Source organism: Mytilus trossulus, chromosome 12 (genome assembly GCF_036588685.1).
Source record: "Mytilus trossulus isolate FHL-02 chromosome 12, PNRI_Mtr1.1.1.hap1, whole genome shotgun sequence".
NCBI lineage: Eukaryota > Metazoa > Mollusca > Bivalvia > Mytilida > Mytilidae > Mytilus > Mytilus trossulus.
This window is the reverse complement of record NC_086384.1, coordinates 59034985-59053745: the sequence shown is the minus strand read 5'-3', so window position 1 is coordinate 59053745 and position 18761 is coordinate 59034985. Positions and strand designations below refer to the sequence as shown.

The following is an 18761-nucleotide window of genomic DNA, read 5'->3' as shown; positions in this document are numbered from 1 at the left end:
TATTTATACTTTTTTTTATCTTTAAGTAAATAGGGATCGTGCCCATGGGACGCAGATGATACCCCCACTTGCATATCATATAAAGTTATAAATGGACATAACCATTTATGACTGTAAAAGTGATGCAAATTTGTACTTGATCTGAGTTACAAGGTTATAAGTACTGAGTATTGTGTATAAGTAAATTAATATTTGGTTGAAACAAATTAAAGTTAGGTAAGGGAAATGGAAATTCCTGCAATTTTTCTATTTGTAAAGGGACATAACTTCAGAACAGAATGTTTAGGGTAAACTGTGTTTCGTGGTAATACCCATTGTGAATTAGTTTCATAACATTTGGTTTAGACAAACTTAAGTAAGAAAATGGAAACAACCATTCAGCAGTTTTTCCATTTGTACAGGGACATAACTCTAGAACGGTTTAAGCAATACCACAAAAATGAGAACTTGACCTGTATTTTGTGCTTATAAACACTGTGTGAAAGTTTCAAACCATTTGGTTGAGGAAACTGAAGTTGGAGAACAGAAACAAAACAAAAAGTTGTGCAAATTTTCAATTTGTAAAGGGCATGACTCAGAGTGGTACAGTGACATCTGCAACACAAAATTCAAACTTGATCTAAGTTTGCTAAAAATAAAAATTGTGTGTAAGTTTCATAACATTTGGGTGAGGCAAACTTAAGTTAGAGATAGGAAACCCACTTTAGGATGTACTGAAGGGTAACACTTAATGCCCCCTCGGCTTAGACAAGGGATATATAATCCTCCACTTAGTGGGGGCATAAAAAATAATGAGTAAGTGTTGAAGTAGTAAAATAAAAGAGCCCCAATGGGTTGAACTCATTGTCCAATGGATGGACAAAACAATTTTAACATTCAAATGTCACTGGAGAAGCCAGGAGCAGTTAGTCGGCTTTAATATGAAATGACAATAGCATTCATTAATCATGTTAACTACACTTTTTTCACAACAAGCCTGATAATATTGCTATATTATATAGTTCAATCCTGGTTTTTTTTTATTTGGGTTGAAGTTTATCCATCTCATCATAAAAGACCTTACAATAAACTCATCATAAATGTAGATACCAGGATTGAAAATTGATGTTGTGCCAGACGTGCACTTCATCTATAAAAAAACTCATCAGTGATGCTATAATATATTTTTTTATAAAGGTCAAGTATGAAGTTGAAGAGCAATGTATAATTATAATTTCAATTTTTCAAGGTAACAATGTTGTGTCTCATATCAATGTGAATCCATACATAATACTGAAATAGCTCTTTCCTTAATAGTGGCAATGAAGTAATCAAAACAAACATTTTTTCTTACATATAGATGTATAATTTTAAAACGTTCATTTGCTTTGGGGCAACATGGGCAAGGGCATACACGTAAGCCTTCCCTTCTTCTCATGGTAATTTACATCCATAATTAAGATCAAACAAAATTATATTATTATGAATAAAATATCTAATACATCTAAAATATATTCTTCTTTGTTTTCTAATGACTCCTACCAAGTATAATCTGTTTTTTGTATCCAGGAAAAACAACCAGATTTATAGTTCAAGGACTTCACTGTGACCTATAAGAGAAAAAGATTTTAAGTATAGCATATATACATTGGCATTACAATCATGACTAAAGTTTTAAGTTCTCTGCTTTTGTTGATAAATATTAGGGAATGTGTCCATAGGGACACAGATGCTGCCCCAGCTAGCATATAACATTATAAAGGGTTAATTCAGTGTTCACAAACATTATAGATGCATTTTATCAAATTTAGTTGAGACAAACTTAAGTTAGAGAACAGAAAAAAAATATTCTTTTAGGTTATAAAGGGACAAAACATTAATAAAAGTGCTTGTAAGCACCAATGGGTAAAGATTATTCATTTTTTTTCAGTTAACATTGCATTAAGCATGGACTGTAGCCCGGTAGTAGGTGATGTAAAAGATGTGATTTTAGACTCATTTTGTGGACATGCCAATCAGTATATTACAATTAAAATTAAGTATTATTGAATTCATAAATCTTTTGCTATTACATCGGTGAAGGTAACTTTAATTTATACATATTATATGCGTTTGTTTTCTATTAAATCTTTTTATAATAAAAATGTGTTTAATGAAGACTTTTAACAGTTTATCATTCATGCTCCATGATTCAGGTAACCTTAATTACTAGACAGCATGGGATCACACCTAGTTTTTGTGTCTGTCCTTAAGACTGTCATGTCAGACACAATACAATGCCTCTCAAAGTTGTCAATCTCAGTATGTCCTTAGAGTACTGTACCTTTACATGTCTGAATCTTAACTTTTGGCGTGAAATGTATTAAATGTAGGAGCCATTTATTTTTCATTGTTTAACCTGTTGGTCTAACATGAGTTTGAGTAACAAACCAGTCATGTGCATATTGCAAGCATAACAGGATTTGTTTTATCACAAATCTTTGTTTTGTTCTGACTGAATAATCCTTACCAGGATATAAAGTAGGCAGCCAACTGTGACCTTTAGCTAATTTCACTGCAAATTCTCCAGTAATTATATTGTGATCTGAAAAAAATCAAAATGCAAAGTTAATAAAACTGACAAATTCTTAACACTAATATTATCAGTATCAATATAAAATAGTAGTTACTGCAACTGGGATAAAAATACCATTAAGCTTTGACATATTGTTATATATTTTTAAGCTTTGACATATTGTTGTATATTTTTAAGCTTTGACATATTGTTATATATTTTTAAGCTTGACATATTGTTATATATTTTTAAGCTTTGACATATTGTTATATATTTTTAAGCTTGACATATTGTTATATATTTTTAAGCTTTGACATATTGTTATATATATTTATAAATAAAGAGTGGACAATACTACACTGAATATTTCTTTACAAAGTTTGGATTTTCAATTGATAATTAACCCAGGATATTAAGAAAGACACTAATAAAAAAAAATTGTCAATGTGGGCAAGGGTTCCTTTGTGTCCAAGGAAGAATACTTAAAACTTCTTTGCTTTCTTAACTTTTGGTCTCAAATGTGTTTTATTAGCTCACTGACTATGTTTTTCCTGATTAAAATTACCAGCATATTTTTTTTCTTTCTGAAAATAATCTCAAGTGTGTTTGATCTTTACTTTTGTTAGCTGCCTAAACTTTTGGTTTTTGAAAGTGTTTAATGAAATTAATTGCTTGTTTTCTAAATTTTTGGTTTCAGATGTGTTAAAACTTAAATGAATATGATCTTTTGGCAACTTTTTAGATTTTTGGTCTCAAATGTCATGAATGTGCTTAATTAAGAAATCTGTCTTGTGCACCTGATGGTATGAAAAGATTTGTCTAATGTTTCACATTGTTCTTGAATAATCCTTACTAAATTATACAGGATGCAACCAACTGTGACCATAAGACCAGTCAAATGCTTATTCTCCAATGCTAATTATCTGAAAATAAATAAGAAAACATAATGAATCTTATTGTTTATTTATGTCAGTCAGGGGTACTACTTATTTAAGTTATTTTTATTTACTTGAAGAAGTAGAAAAAAACATATACACATTATAAGTAAATTTGTAGGATACTTAAAGTCATAAGAAACGAGTGACCGGTGAAAAATAATGTTCTTCCAATTCTTGAACCAATGGATACAAAAATCATAAACTTAGTCTTTTGAGCACACATTTATCATTTTTTTCATGTAAATTTCATATTAATCGTCAATTTTTTTTTCAATCGGTCTTGTTGTGAAAATATGGCAGGTAATTGAAGTTTGTGTTTTGAACCCAAATTTTAACGATTGTCACCAGTTCGTAAACAATGGACAAAATACAAACAAAAAAGCATGGCAATTGAGCACGTGTTTAACATTAAAATTCAGATAATAGTTTATTTTAAGGACATCCATGCGTATTGCAATCATCAGATTTTTAGGAAATGGGTCACACTGAGGTTACTTTGCATACAGAAAATATGTCGGGGGGGAATGGCTTCCTGGTTTTATCCTCAGAACACTGCTCATTTACAAGCCCCCAAGGAGCATTTTTTGAAGACCTTGTGCACATACTTCAGATCTTTATGCAATTAGTTTCTTTGTTGAATCAATCACTGGTATTAAAGAGATAATCGTAACTGAAATTACGATTATCCCAATATGGCGACGGTAGATATAGGAAAAATCTTAATACTAATTTTTCTTAAATGTACGTTTATCTTTACCATTACATCATATTTGAATCGTAAATGTGCACTGGAATTGTCTAAGCACTTTGAAAATAGCCGTTGAAAAATTTGGGATGATAATCATAATTATCGCTATTTTGTGCATTTTTCTTTTGATCTTCTTTTGTGATAATTTTCATATCATGCTTCTCGCTTGAGATGGAAAAATTATCACTAGAAACTAAGGAGGCCACGTGGCATTGCTAACGAAATTGACATGAAATTGACATTGACTGTTCCAGCTCAAGCAAGAAAATCAATCTCGTTGAGATGATCAACGATAATCTATAACTTTTCTTCTTTGATAATTGTAATTTTCTTTATCGGATAATAGTAACTGAACCATAATAAATGTGTCTTTCAGTATTTCAATGGTATTTTGTGTGTTAAAAATGCAAATGTTCAGTTTAACGATGACATTAACGCATATAAAAATAAATGAAGAAACTTACAGGTTAACATCTAGGACAAATTTACCTATACATTTCTATTCATATTAACTGACAACGATATACATGTACATAACGTTTTGATATATACATGTACCTGTTAAAGATATGGAAAAAAGTAAAAACACAAAAATACCGAACTCCGAGGAAAATTCAAAAAGGAAAATCAAAAATCAAAAGGCAAAATCAAAAGTCCAAACACATCAAACGAATGGGTAACAACTGTCATATTCCTGACTTGGTACAGGCATTTTCTAATGTAGAAAATGGTGGATTGAACCTGGTTTTATAGCTAGCTAAGGAAAAGTCAGTTATTGTGGTGAGTAGATATCTTTATTTTTTTTCAAAGTTTCAATGTTGTGTGCGCGTTTAAGTTTGTTTTTGTTTTGTTTGTTGTTTTGTTTCTTTTTGTGTGTGTGTGGGGGAGGGGGAGAAAAAGGATGGATTAGCTATATCCCATATCCCAAAAGTGCAATCCTTTCAATTCATTGCTCAAAATGAAAGTCACGTATACCACATTTTCATATGTCATATTTTTGCCTCCAATATCACGTTTATACTAAAATTATGTGCGAAATGAACAAAAGTTTCCATCAATAACTTTATGACTGCATTATCGGATTTATTAGTTGATACTTTTATCGGGTGATATGAGTGTTAAACTGTTAATATTTCCCTTTTCCTTATAATTCAATAAATATTGCCGTCCATATTTTTTCCCTTGAATTAACTTTTTTCTATTTTATACTGATATAATAATATACATGTATGATTTTAAATATTTATTGTTTTCATTTACTAGAAAAGTACTTATTATATGGCAAGTATGCAAATACAAAAATGTTCCTTGTAAAGTACCTTCAATATTTTTCTCTACAATATCTTCCATGCATATGTATGCAGCATACTTTTCATATACTGAGTATGTATGAATTTTTATCTTTTTGTCGGTTGTGTTAATTTTCAAAGTTATCCCTTGTTCTTTATAACTTTTAAGTTGTGTTATCATCCATGAAAAATAAAGTGTCATGAAAACTGTAGCCCCTAATTTCTCGTCAAACTGATTTTGACGAATACTAAATGCCTTTCCTTCTTCGTTATGGCATAATAGGATATGTTCTAGAATTAAATCAACAGTGGCTTCCCGGGGGCAGAAATAGCCCATATAGCCACCTGCTATGTATGAATTTAAACAATATTAACTATATCATTTACTTCAGGATAAATCAATTTTCATTTACTGTCTCAATCAGAAATCTGGTGTAGGGTGACACATGCGTGTCGCCTGACAATTATTGTCATGTACATGTACATGTATCATAATTTCCATCGCTCATTCACATATTTTGTGGCATACCTAGTTCTTGGAAATTTCTGTATATATAAACATAGTTCGTGTTTTTTCCCATTTCTAAATTTCTTGAAGCTTGTTCACCCTTCCAATTTTATGATATGTTAGTATGTAGCTGTTTTCATAAAAACTATTAATAATATATGCATAAAAAGAAATGTCATAAGAATGTTGGAACGTTTCATGAATAATTCATCGCCATAATTTCATAATATGCTATCAGATATACGTTTTTAGTGTCAATATCAATAAAACACTTTCCAGTTATGATTATTTTTTCATTTTTAAATACTATAACTATGATTATCTTTTTTCCGAGTTACGATAATCATCCAGAATTTTTCAACGGCAATTTTTAAAGCGCTTAGACAAATCCAGTGCACCGTTACGATTCAAATATGATGAAATGGTATAGATAAACCTTGCAGCTGAGTAACTATTGACAAAAATATTCTACATTTAAGAAAAGATTTTAACCTATATCTACCATCACCATATTAGTATAATCGTAATTTTAATAATATAAAAAAACTATTATTATCATACAAGTATTTTTTTGAGAAAATTAAAGAGAGATTATTTAAACATCATTTATTCACTTATAGTTGTATATTTTTTTCACTTCTTCAAGTAAATAAAAAACACTTGTACATGTACACGTAGTACCCCTGACTGTATGTAGTTGATAAGTGTGTCTCGTTACTAGTTTTTATGAAGTTTAGACTGTTGGTTTTCCCTTTTGATTGGTATTACACTAGTAATTTTTGGGGCCCTTCTTAGCTTGCTGTACTGTGTGAGCTAAGGCTCCGTGTTGAAGGCCTTACCTTGACCTGTAATGGTTACTTTTATAAATTGTGACATGGATGGAGAGTTGTCTCATTGGCACTCATACCACATCTTCCTACATGTATATCTACTTATAAATTCTTACTTCATTGAAATGTAAAAAGTATTATCATACAACAAATATTGACTGGAATTCATATAGTCATGACGCTACGGCATATTGTCCGGAGAAAAGTAGACAATATGAAATTGAGAAAAAAGGTACATATGAGGTATATTGACGATATATTTCTATTTCTATGTATATGATGTATATTGAGGGTCAATATTGAAATCCATTATGACTTCATGACGTCACACATAAAGACAAAATCCATGTCTGAATTGTTTTTCAAGTAAAAGTAGGACATCAGATCACATGTTTGTATCAAAAACTATAATGGATAAGTACACCAGTATGAAAGGTGGGAAACTTTAAGCTTGCTTTTTTTATTTCAAAAAGGCGTTTGACAAAGTCATTCATTCTGGTTTAAAATATAAGCTATTAAAATATGATATACATGTAGATGGTAACTTTTATGCAATCTTGAGAGACATGTACAATAAAAGTGAATTGTGTGTTAAAATACAAATGGAGGTGATGTGCTAACTCTTACTTTTTATTCTCAAAAAGCAAGTTTTAAGTCCAAACCTTTTCAAGATTTTCATAAATGATTTACCGGATGCATTTAAGGAAAGCCAAGATGCTGATGATATATACGGTCACAGGATTGACTGCCTCATGTATGTAGATGATATTGTTATTTTTCCTAGTTCCAAGGCAGGTCTTCAAAAATGACTTGATGATTTATCAAAATTTTGTACTAAATAATGTTTAGTGGTCAATCTATCTTAAACCAAAGTTTTTAACAAAACTTTTAAAAGAATATTTTTATTTTGGAAAAGATACAATGTGTTGTATTGTTATAAATGTTGTATTCTTAAAAAGGTCACATATGTGTCAGTTAAAAGCTCATTAAAACTTATGTTTGTCTATGTTTATATACCTTGCCAACTCTAAATAAAGCTTATTTATATTTTCAACTGAATGAAAAAGTTGTGTAATTTTAGAACTTATTCGAATGGAATAAATAGCGATTACAAATGTAGGTGTATTTAAAGTAACCAAGCTTGACAATTTAATACATGGTAATAAAAAATCAAACCTAAGTCTTCAGAAAAAGTAAGAAAAAAATGTCCATAGGTGAACAACTTACCAATGTTTATAGCTGGATACATGCAGTATTTACATCAACGTAATTAAAAACAACAATCCCTTTTTTCTAATTATTCAACTAGAATTTGCTTTTAAATTGGATGCAAACGTGAGAGTGGGAACAGACCTTTGGTGGGAACGTGCAAGGTGTGAACGTTTAGGGTGCAGAAGTGTATTTGGCGCAAACGGACCTGATACCTCATAGCATCTAGCAACAAGGTGTATAGTCCCTTCTATTTCCTATTAATGGCAGTAATGTCAAAAAGAATTACAATAACAAGGACACTTTTTAACCATGGGAAGGTCAACTGTCCATATGATATAGACAGAAGCTTTATATAGTTAGTCGACCTTCCCATGGATATTATAAACAAAGTCAAAGAATTATAAATTCATAAACAAATGCCTGTGTCTGTGCCTTGACAATAACCAGTGAGCGGATACTTCGTTGTGCTTACCTAAACTTAAGAACGATGAATGAATGACGATAGAAAACTGTTTCTTCAAAAATGTACAAACTAACTTCGAAATGTCAAACCCTGTGATATATAAGTCAGTGCCAGTATGCAAAGCATGTAAGCGGATGTGGAAACCGGTCTAACTTTTCTAATACTTTAACAACCCCGGCTTGTCTGGATATAAATTCCGGATTTGTCATGTCTTCAAAATTAATGTTTTTCTGTAATGAAGATCTTTGCATTTCTGTTTATATAATAATTTTAATTCTAGGATCTTTTTTTTTTAATAAGTATCTCCCCAGACGATTAGGTGGTGTTTCAGTCCAAAATTGAAGAACAGTAGTGGACGTATTACGTTGTTTAAACAACGGTTCTCCAAGATAGTGGAGGAATACTACAAAAACAGAACAGAATGGTGAATTTTTTATTTAGCAGTATAAATTATAATTATTTTTAACATAAATTGAGAGGGCGTAGGTAGGAGGAGGTCTCTAACAAATTCCCTGAAAAAAGTTTGACCAACAGCCAAGTTACACCGTATGATGCGCCTGACAGAGGCGGAAATTACAGATAAGGTAACAGGTAACAGGCCCAAATCGGCACCAGGTGAAATCGCCACCCGGGTGTAGCCAAATCTACACTTGATTAAATCGACACTTAATGTGGTCATCTCGGTACTAATGAAAAATATGTTGAATATGCCTAATGTTCAGTAAAATGATTGCAATCAAAATTCAAAGTAGGTGTCATCCAGAACTGTTGACTTAAAGTCTTTTAAACCTATTTGAGTATATATTTTTTGGTGTTAGACTTATAATGTGTTTTCAAGGTATTGGATATTTGTAATGCATGTTTTAAATTCAACAGTTGAGCATTTTGCATGATTGTTGGTTTTAAACCTTGCCGCGCTAAAATACCCCCTAAATTTCTGATTATTTTGCATGCGAGTTTGGCCGCTACCAAATACGTGTTAATGTGAGCAACAGCCTAGTTGGTGTTTATAAAGATGGGGGACATTTTTTCGAGACGTCGGGATTGGGTATATTTAAGCTCGTGATTTCGGGATTGATCCTGTCGAGATCCGTGAATTCCTTTTTTTTTCAAATTTCGGGAAATCGGGATTTAAATTTCTTGACTGAAAATTTGGGACTCCGGATTTCATGTTTTTAAATCCGGATTTCGGGTACCACGATATCCGGAGTAATACAAGAACAAATTAATATTCCAAAATCCTGATAACAAAATGTTTTATTGTGTTATATGCTGCTTCTTGAATATTGTGTAACAGCATACAATTCTAAGGTTTAAGGCTTTCATTTTAGCAAGGATTTTTATAGTTACACTAACTATACAAATCCTTGATTTTAGTTAACTCCTAATTTCCTCCAAAGATACTCTCCCATCACCGCGTGGCTGTTTATTTGTTTATTGCTCATGTATTACATGTACGAATTCATTGGTAAGTAGCACCAAACAGTCATTTCAAAGCAGTATCACTTTATAAGTACCAAAGACTACATATATACATAATATATAGCAAGCAATATTATGGAAATAACTGAGATTGTAATTTTTCCGTTGGACCATAAATTGCAGCACATTAGTATTAAACACACATAACGGAAGCATACATACAATGATTGGTTGGTTGGTTGGTTGGTTGATTGATTGATTGATTGGTTAATTGGTTGGTTGATTAAACAAATTGGATAGGGTAAATTGAAACAGCAAAAAAGAAACAAAAAAGATCTTGATTCAACACATGAGACAGAAACATGCATGCACTGATTAATTGATTGATTGATTGATTGGTTGGTTGAAATTCAAACACAGATAAAACTCTTTGAATAGTTCCAAAAATCACATAATTTGCCTCTTAGTACCTGACCTTGACATTTAACCTTGTGACCTTCGTCAAGGTCATTGCTTTACAATGTCATTACAAAAGACCATATGGGCCAAGGACCTTTTGTTTAAGAGTTTTGTCTTATAATGGCTTTTTATAAACCATCAATGGGGGTTATGTCCCTTACATAATGGTAAAACCAATAAAGTCATACTGTAGCAAAGTTGCCCCTAGAAGTACTGAGCATTTTTCACTGCTTAAATTTTCTGTTTCTATAACCATTCAAGAATTATAAGGAAATCAAAGACATATGAAAATCTAAAATATGACCTTGACTTGACCTTTGACCTTGACCTAATTTTCTTAGTTAGGACCCAGGGGACTCAAATAAAAATATTCCAGGGTTATATGGTTAACGGTTTACGAGTTAAAAAACATACCGACAAATTTATTCTGAATCGCTTCAATCCAAATTAGCCAAAATTTTTATTTTTGAGTGATATAAGGGAGATAATATGCTACTTCCGGTGAAATGAATGTCACTTCCGGTCTCATATGATAGCTTCTTTCGCATTGATTCCAAAAATATATAGTTTCTATATACTTTTGTATGTAGAAGGGGAAATAATTGGCCACTTCCGGTTTGTTGGAAGTCATGTTTAGTCTTCAGTAATCAGTTTATGTATCTATATGACGAAATATATGGATTCTGAGTACTTTTAGATGAAAAAAATGCAAAAAAAAGCTACTTCCGGTTTTCTCAAGGTCACTTCCGGTAGTCATTTTTCAAGGTCATTTGTCACCTTACCTTTTGTAAGAGGTCAAATGCCTTTATAATGAACTTATTTAAAGCTATAATCAAATAACCTCATATCAAGACATTTCAGGGGCAACAACTCCTCTAAGATGCCATTTAATTGTATAAGACTAAATGTGGCATATCTTCATAACAATAAAACAGACATTTTGCACTTGTTCTTTTTTATGTATCTCTCACAGTGTCAGAGAAAATGCAAAAACAAGCAAAAGTCACAATTGAGAACTTGACCTTGACCTTTGACCTTGACCTAATTTTCTAAGTTAGGACCCAGGGGACTCAAATAATAACATTTCAGGGTTATACGGTTAACAGTTTATAAGTTAAAAAAACATACAAACAAATTTATTCCGTAAAGGTAGATAACTCCTTTAAAATTTCATGGAATCCCTTCGATCCAAATACGCCAAAAATTACTGAGGATGTAACGAACAATTTGTAAAAAGAATTTTGTTGCTATCTTTTTTTGTTACGAAGGAGATACACTCTGATGATAAACAGTGAATAGGGAGATAACTCTTCCAAAGAAAATGGTTCGGCTTAGCAGGGTGAAATTTAAAAGCGCATACACTATACGATACAATATGAGAAATATCTAAGCGACATATTGCGAAACAAACATTTATCGCAAGAACAAAAGTTGGCGGAAAAAAAAAAAAAATAATAATAATAATAATAATAATAATAATAATAATAATCAGAACAAAAACAATAAGTCTTTCCACAGAAAAGTGGAAAGACTTAAATATATACAATTTTACTCTAGAAAATTACTTTCTCCGATTAAGTTTATTTCTTTAGAAACACGGTATTGCTAATTGTTTATTGGGAAGAGCTAAACAATCATCTGATAGATTTATGATTAATTAAAACTGATCATTATGATTTTAAACATAAGTGAAACATGGCATGTTGACGGTTGTGCAGTATACAATGTCCAATATTGTTAATGTGATACCCGATTATATGCCAGTTTGTTGTCTTTTTTCGACATGTTTATTTGCTCTTTATAGTTTTGAAGATGATAACACAATGTTGACTTCTCTACCCATACTTTTAACATCATTATCTGTTATGTTTGTGTGTTGTGTTCATACATTGTTTTCAATACAAGATATATTACAACACAGTGAATATAAGTCATGCAAGAAATTAGTACAATAATAAGGGGGTTTACAACATCACATCAGTAAAATCGCGAGACCCCATTATGTTTCCATTAGCTCTACTTGAGATAATAATAAAAATCCATTTTATATAAATGTACTGTGTATTGTATACTACATATTAGGGGTTGTATTCAGCTTTGAACTCTTTACTGACATTAATATCATCACAGGTGTGTTGATGCAGTACAATTATCATTGATAGTATTACATACCAAATGTATTTGTTTTTACTGCTATGTATATATTTTGAAAATAAGACGGCCAAGCAACTCGTCAGAATAGGATTTCGCTTAATGTGTATGCAATACGTCGTTGAGTTTTCTATGTACCACATTCTATATTTTTGGTTTAACAATCGTAAAATCAGTTATCTCTTTATAACCATCTTCGTAATTTGATTTAATTTGTAATACAAAAGTCGAGAAAAACGTATTTCTCAAATTGTTAAGGATGTTTGCTTGTCATCGAAATCCTCTGGGTTTATCCATTTGAATGCCTTAATAAAATTTTGCCATTTTATAAATCTTAAACATATAAAAGTTTAAACCATTTAAAAAAGTCTTATAAAATCTTATTCATATTTTAATAGTTTTTGATAACTTTAACTGGTCAATGATAAAGCAATGAAATATCAAGAGAGAACATTTTCCCCCCAAAATTCCAATGGCTCATATCTCGAAAACATGCACATTGACCCCTAAATTTTTTTTTTAGCTTTTTCTGTTTCTCAATTTATAACCTACCAATATATACTAGTGTTATGAAAAGATATTTATTTTGAAACTGATCAGCGAACTTTCTTTAAATGTCTCCTTCGTATATAAACAATGACACTAGGTAACATGTTCTGTAAGATATTTATAGATTATCGTTGATCATCTCAACGAGAAAAGCGAGAGAGTTAAGATGGCTATTGATAATCGGTTTATCGCTATTTTACCTACGACGACAATTTCATGTCAATTTCATAAGCAACGCCACGTGTCTCCTTAGTTTCTAGCGATAATTTTCCACCTCAATCGAGTAGCATGATATGAAAACTATCACAAAAAGGGATCAAAGGAAAAATGCACAAAATAGCGATACATATAAATATCTTTTTAAAATATTTCAGTTGTACTAGTATGACATGAATGTGGTATTTAAGTCTTGTATCTTTGTTTAAAAGCTAAAACTTTAACAATAGTGCATACAAAAATAAAAATGATAAAATGACAAATTTTCCTTCATAATTCTTTGTTTATGCTTATACAATGTCTGTGTTCATCATGACCAGTATGTGTAGAGATTGGAATCGTTATGAAATATGAGAATACATATTATAATCTACTTGTCACCATATGCGTATTTGAACTATGGCTTGTTGATGGTTCATGTAGTATGTGCTGTTATATGAAAAGTGGTAATAACATCACATCAGCAATATGTTTCCGTGAGCTTTGCTTGAGATACATTTAATAATAAAAAAAACACATTTTGTATAAATGTTCTCTGTAGTATATTCTACATATTTAATAGGGGTTTGTCAAAATCCTTATTGACATTGATTGTATTACATATCACATGTATCTGCATCGTCTGCTATGTAACAACTCGTCAGAGTGGAATATCGCTTTATATATGTGCAAAGATTGGAATCGTAATGAAAAATAAGAATACAAATTATAATCTACTTGTCACAAGTTTTAAAACGTTACTCAACAGCTGGATGTTTAATAAGATTATCTAGCACAATATTGATGAAAAAACAATAATATTTGAACAAAAAAGAACATTATACAAATATAGCCCTTGTATGAGGTCGATACAAGGATAAATTGACCTCATACAAAGGCTATATTTGTTATATTATTAATTTCCGACCATGTTTGTAACAAAATCGTCATTTAGGTTTGTTGGAACTTTATAGATATAACATTGTCACCTTGACAATAACAACATATTAGTTGTTATATCATTTACTTTTTTTTGGACATCTTATGTATTTGAAGTTTTTTTTCGTCAAATAATCGATCACCGATATCATTTGTTTCAAAACGTTAAACAATATCATGAAATTCATTACATGACGTCACAAAGTATATCGGTTTTTAGATATTCTAAAAATAACCGTGCAATATTCTTTCTGCCGGTGAATATGCTTTTTGCTATCTGCTGTTTTCTCTCTACCTTCGAAAATATAGTTTAACATGTGACTATCCCTAAACGAATCATATTTGTTAAAATATACGAATTAATTATATAAAAAATATCAAAGTTTCAGTTAAATATATGACGGTTGTAATTCGTCATTAAACAGATTGTTAGTCTTCTTCCGAAATTGGATATGACGGTTGTAATTCGTCATTAAACAGATTGTTAGTCTTCTTCCGAAATTGGATATGACTGTATGAATAAATAAAGGCAACAGTAGTATACCGCTGTTCGAAACTCATCAATCGATTGAGGAAAACGCAAATCCGAGCTACAAACAAAACTGAAAGTAACTCATTTAATATAAGAGGAGAACAACGACACAACAGAAACACGACTTTGAAATCTAACACACACAGAAACGAACTATAATGTAACAATGGCCATTTTCGGGACTTGGTACAGGACATTTTTAGAAAAACTTACGCTTTATGAACGCTTCCGTTTAAAACAAAGAGGATGTTATCCTTCAAAAACGTTTGTGTTGATCAAATTTGCCCTTGCAATCTTAAAATAGTATCAAAATAGACATTGGTGATTCAATGCACAAATGAGGTATATGGATTACTTAAACGGGTTATAATTGTGTGTTCATTCTTATTCAAATACAATTTTTTGAATATCAAATGGAGATTGAAAATGGGGAATGTGTCAAAGCGATACCACTCCGACAATAGAGCAGACAACAATCGAAGGCCAACAATGGGTCTTCAATGTATCAAGAAACTCCCGCACTCGGAGGCGTTATTCAGTTGGCCCCTTAACAAATATGTAAACCAGTTCAGTCATAATGGACGTCATACTGAACTCCGAATTATACTCAAGAAACTAAAATTAAAAATCATACAAGACTAACAAAGGCCAGAGATCCTGACTTAGGAGAGGCGCAGAATTGCGGCGGGGTTAAACAAATTTTTTAGATCTCAACCCTACCAATTATCTCTAGCCAATGTAGAAAATAAAAAGATTGTATACACATACTGTTGATATTATTATCTATTATGTATGTTTGTTTTGTTCATGCATTGTTATTAGAATAAAGAAATCATACGCGATTATCATACAAGTCAGAGATTTTGCTAGCGATCGATCCCGGTATAATACATCCGCGTCTACTTAAGAAATGCATGTATTAGTTTTGGTGTCTGACAGTTGTTACAATTCGTTTGGTGTATTTGAGCTTTTTATTTTTCCATTCGAGAAGAAATTTCTTATTCCAATTCAATTGGAATTCGGTTTTTTTGTTATTTTACTTTTAAACCCCTTGTCAAAGTGGGGCGTATTTTTTATTTTACTTTTCAACCCCTTGTATAAGTTAAGCGTCTATTGTAGGCTTGCACGATGTTTTGTTTGTAATTTTTGTTAATTTGATCTCGTCATGTTGATTGATCGAATATTCTCCATAGGACGTTAAGCATATAATAATAATTATAATTCGTATGATTCCTTTCAAACCGTAAACAATTTTTAATATCTTTTTAAAAGTCTGGTTATTGTACTAAAATGAGGTTTAAAATAAACATCTCCGTTGTGTCTAAGCAATACCATTATAAAACATTTATATAAAAACATTTTTAAAAGTAATGCATTGTTGAAATGTGATATCTAAGTCGTAAATCAATGTTGATACTCTGTATTTTTTAACGAATGCAATGATATCAAACAATAAGTGAATATAGTTTTATCCTGCAGGCAAATATTATCACGAATGCAACTACTGATATGAACAAGGCATGCTCTTAGTTTAAGTTGTTATATAGAAACTTGAAGCATATCCATGCATTATTTTAATTGACTCATTAATAATAGATGATGTGTTTTTCATTTTTCATTTCGGGGCTTTTAAAATCCGACTAAGCAATGTTGGTTTTACTCATTGTTGAAGGTCAAACGGGGACTCATAGTTGTTAATGTCTGTGTCATTTGATCTTTTGTGGAGAGTTGTCATCATAAAACAACTTCATCTTTTTATATACATAGAATTCATGACAATTTCATCTTATTTTCTGTTTCACTGTTGTTCTTTTTTTTGCCCCACCTACGATAGTAGAAAGGCATTATGTTTTCTGGAATGTGTGTCCGTTTGTTCGTGCGTATATTCCGCTTCAGGTTAAAGTTTTTGGTCAAGGTAGTTTTTGATGACGTTGGAGTCTAAACAACTTACAACTTAGTACACATGTTTCCTTTGATACATTCTTTCTAATTTTAATGCCAAATAATAATTTTTATTCCAATTTTACGTCTACTCAAATTAGAAAAAAAATAGTGGGAATGGGGGCCTCTGTTTACTATGAACACATCCTTGTTCTTTACCTATTTTCCCTTTCTCAAGAAAGGACTATCACTCATATAAAGAGTCTCCAAATCAGTTTAGTAAAGACTTGAGAGATTTGTAGGCTGATAATTTTTACTTGTTTGGTTTAAGAATAATTTTGATCTGAGCGTCACTGATGTGTTTTATGCACACAAAACGCGCGTCTGACGTATACAACTGTACCATTCATAACGATTACATATCGTATATGGTTTTTAGGATAATAGGCAAAAACAAAACAAAAATAAAAGTAAAAACCGTTATTGAAGCAGCAATATCTCCCGTTAGGAATACACTGGCGATTTCGGCCAGTAAACCTGTTGTTGATTTTATCTTGCTGTTTATTTGTGCTCATATAAGTTTATATCTATGTATTTTTTTTTAATTTTTTACCGAGGGTATCACTAGTAGCCCGATTTCAGTCTGAAACGGTCATTTTGGTCTGATTACATCTTGATTGACTGGATTTACCGCTAGAGAAATTCGTCACGATATTTAAGATCGTTAAGTCGCCATTCAGATCGATAGCCTCATCAGGTAAATCAGTTCGTTAAGGCGTGTCAAGACGGAAAAGACTGAATCGTCTAGCGGGTTGTTTGGACCATGTCAGACCAAAACAGACCATGGATACAAAGTAACGTCAAGATGTTGTCAGACCGTGTCCAGTCATGTTCAGATTTTAATCATTTGGACACAAAACGAGTGAAACTTTCCCATTGTTTATCAGGGGTTGCTCCCCTTTTAAAAATAAAATAAAAATTAGAAAGAAGACGGTTTATGTTAACTGAAAGTCTACCACGTCCCTTTAATCATGTTAATTAAATAAAAAAAATATTCAATTTGAATTCTTACTTCATCCTATTTAACATGTTTTGTATATTTTAAAAAGTAGCTCAAAGTCATACTGCTGAACAAACCGCCGCGAATTGACTAAAAAAAATCAACAGATTGCCGAAATAACATTTATTCATTGAATGTAAGCACCTGAACCTTTATATTAAAGGTTTACAAGTGATTACAAAGTCAATACAGATCATTTTACACCCTTATTAAATAATTACGGATGTCGGCCGTGAACACTTGAAAACGCGTGATCTTAATAATTATGTTTAATTAAATTTAAGATGTAACATTTTTTAATATTGTAAATGAATGCATTCTCATTTAACTTTTAATGTTGGTTCTATAAATTGCATTTGAGTAAATTTGAGGCAGGGAAAATATATATATATATATATATATTTAACTAGAATCTATGTCTTTTCTCGTTTTCCGTTTACTGTCATGCCATTGTCCGTTCATTTTTGCCAGACTCATGCGTTTGACTTTCCATCTTTATTTTTAATTAGTCTATAATTCGAGAGCCTTTTATAAAAAAAAAATATTACATACTAGAAGACTTCGTTAAAAGATAAAGTTTGAATATTATAACAGAAAAAGGCCAGTGTACCTGAAGTACATTCAAAGACCAGGTTATATATATTACATAAATACAGCATAGTAAAGCTGGTTTAATTTGAATTACTATATCCATTAGGGACATTTTCCGACGATGATTAATCAAATCTGACAAGCTTGACGTTACCGTACCCTACTTATCGCATGTCGGCATCTTCAAATGTCAAATTTATTTAACACAAAATCGTTGACATGGTAGATGGACACTACAGCACAATATAAGCTGAGCTGGTAATTACAATTGGTGAGTAGAAATGAATAATCTTTTAAAACATGCCTATCAGACATTAGAACATAGTAAAGTGCTTTCGACCAATGAAATGCAAGGATTTTCACCCTCTTAATAGTGAAGAATGACACAAAACATGTTCTTATTTAGTGATTATCTTATTGTTATGCTCTGAATTACAAAGGGCCAATTAGTGTTGCCAATA

At 31.3% G+C, this 18761-nt stretch overlaps 1 long non-coding RNA gene across 1 annotated transcript; it reads right to left on the bottom strand.

The window, feature by feature from the left end:
* Window positions 1–1184: 1184 nt before the first annotated feature.
* Window positions 1185–8658, bottom strand: LOC134692064 (uncharacterized). Its single transcript, XR_010102215.1, has 4 exons — window positions 8531–8658; window positions 3387–3456; window positions 2489–2563; window positions 1185–1589 (listed from the first exon to the last, which is right to left on the bottom strand). It is a non-coding gene; the product is annotated as an uncharacterized LOC134692064 (long non-coding RNA).
* Window positions 8659–18761: the final 10103 nt, after the last annotated feature.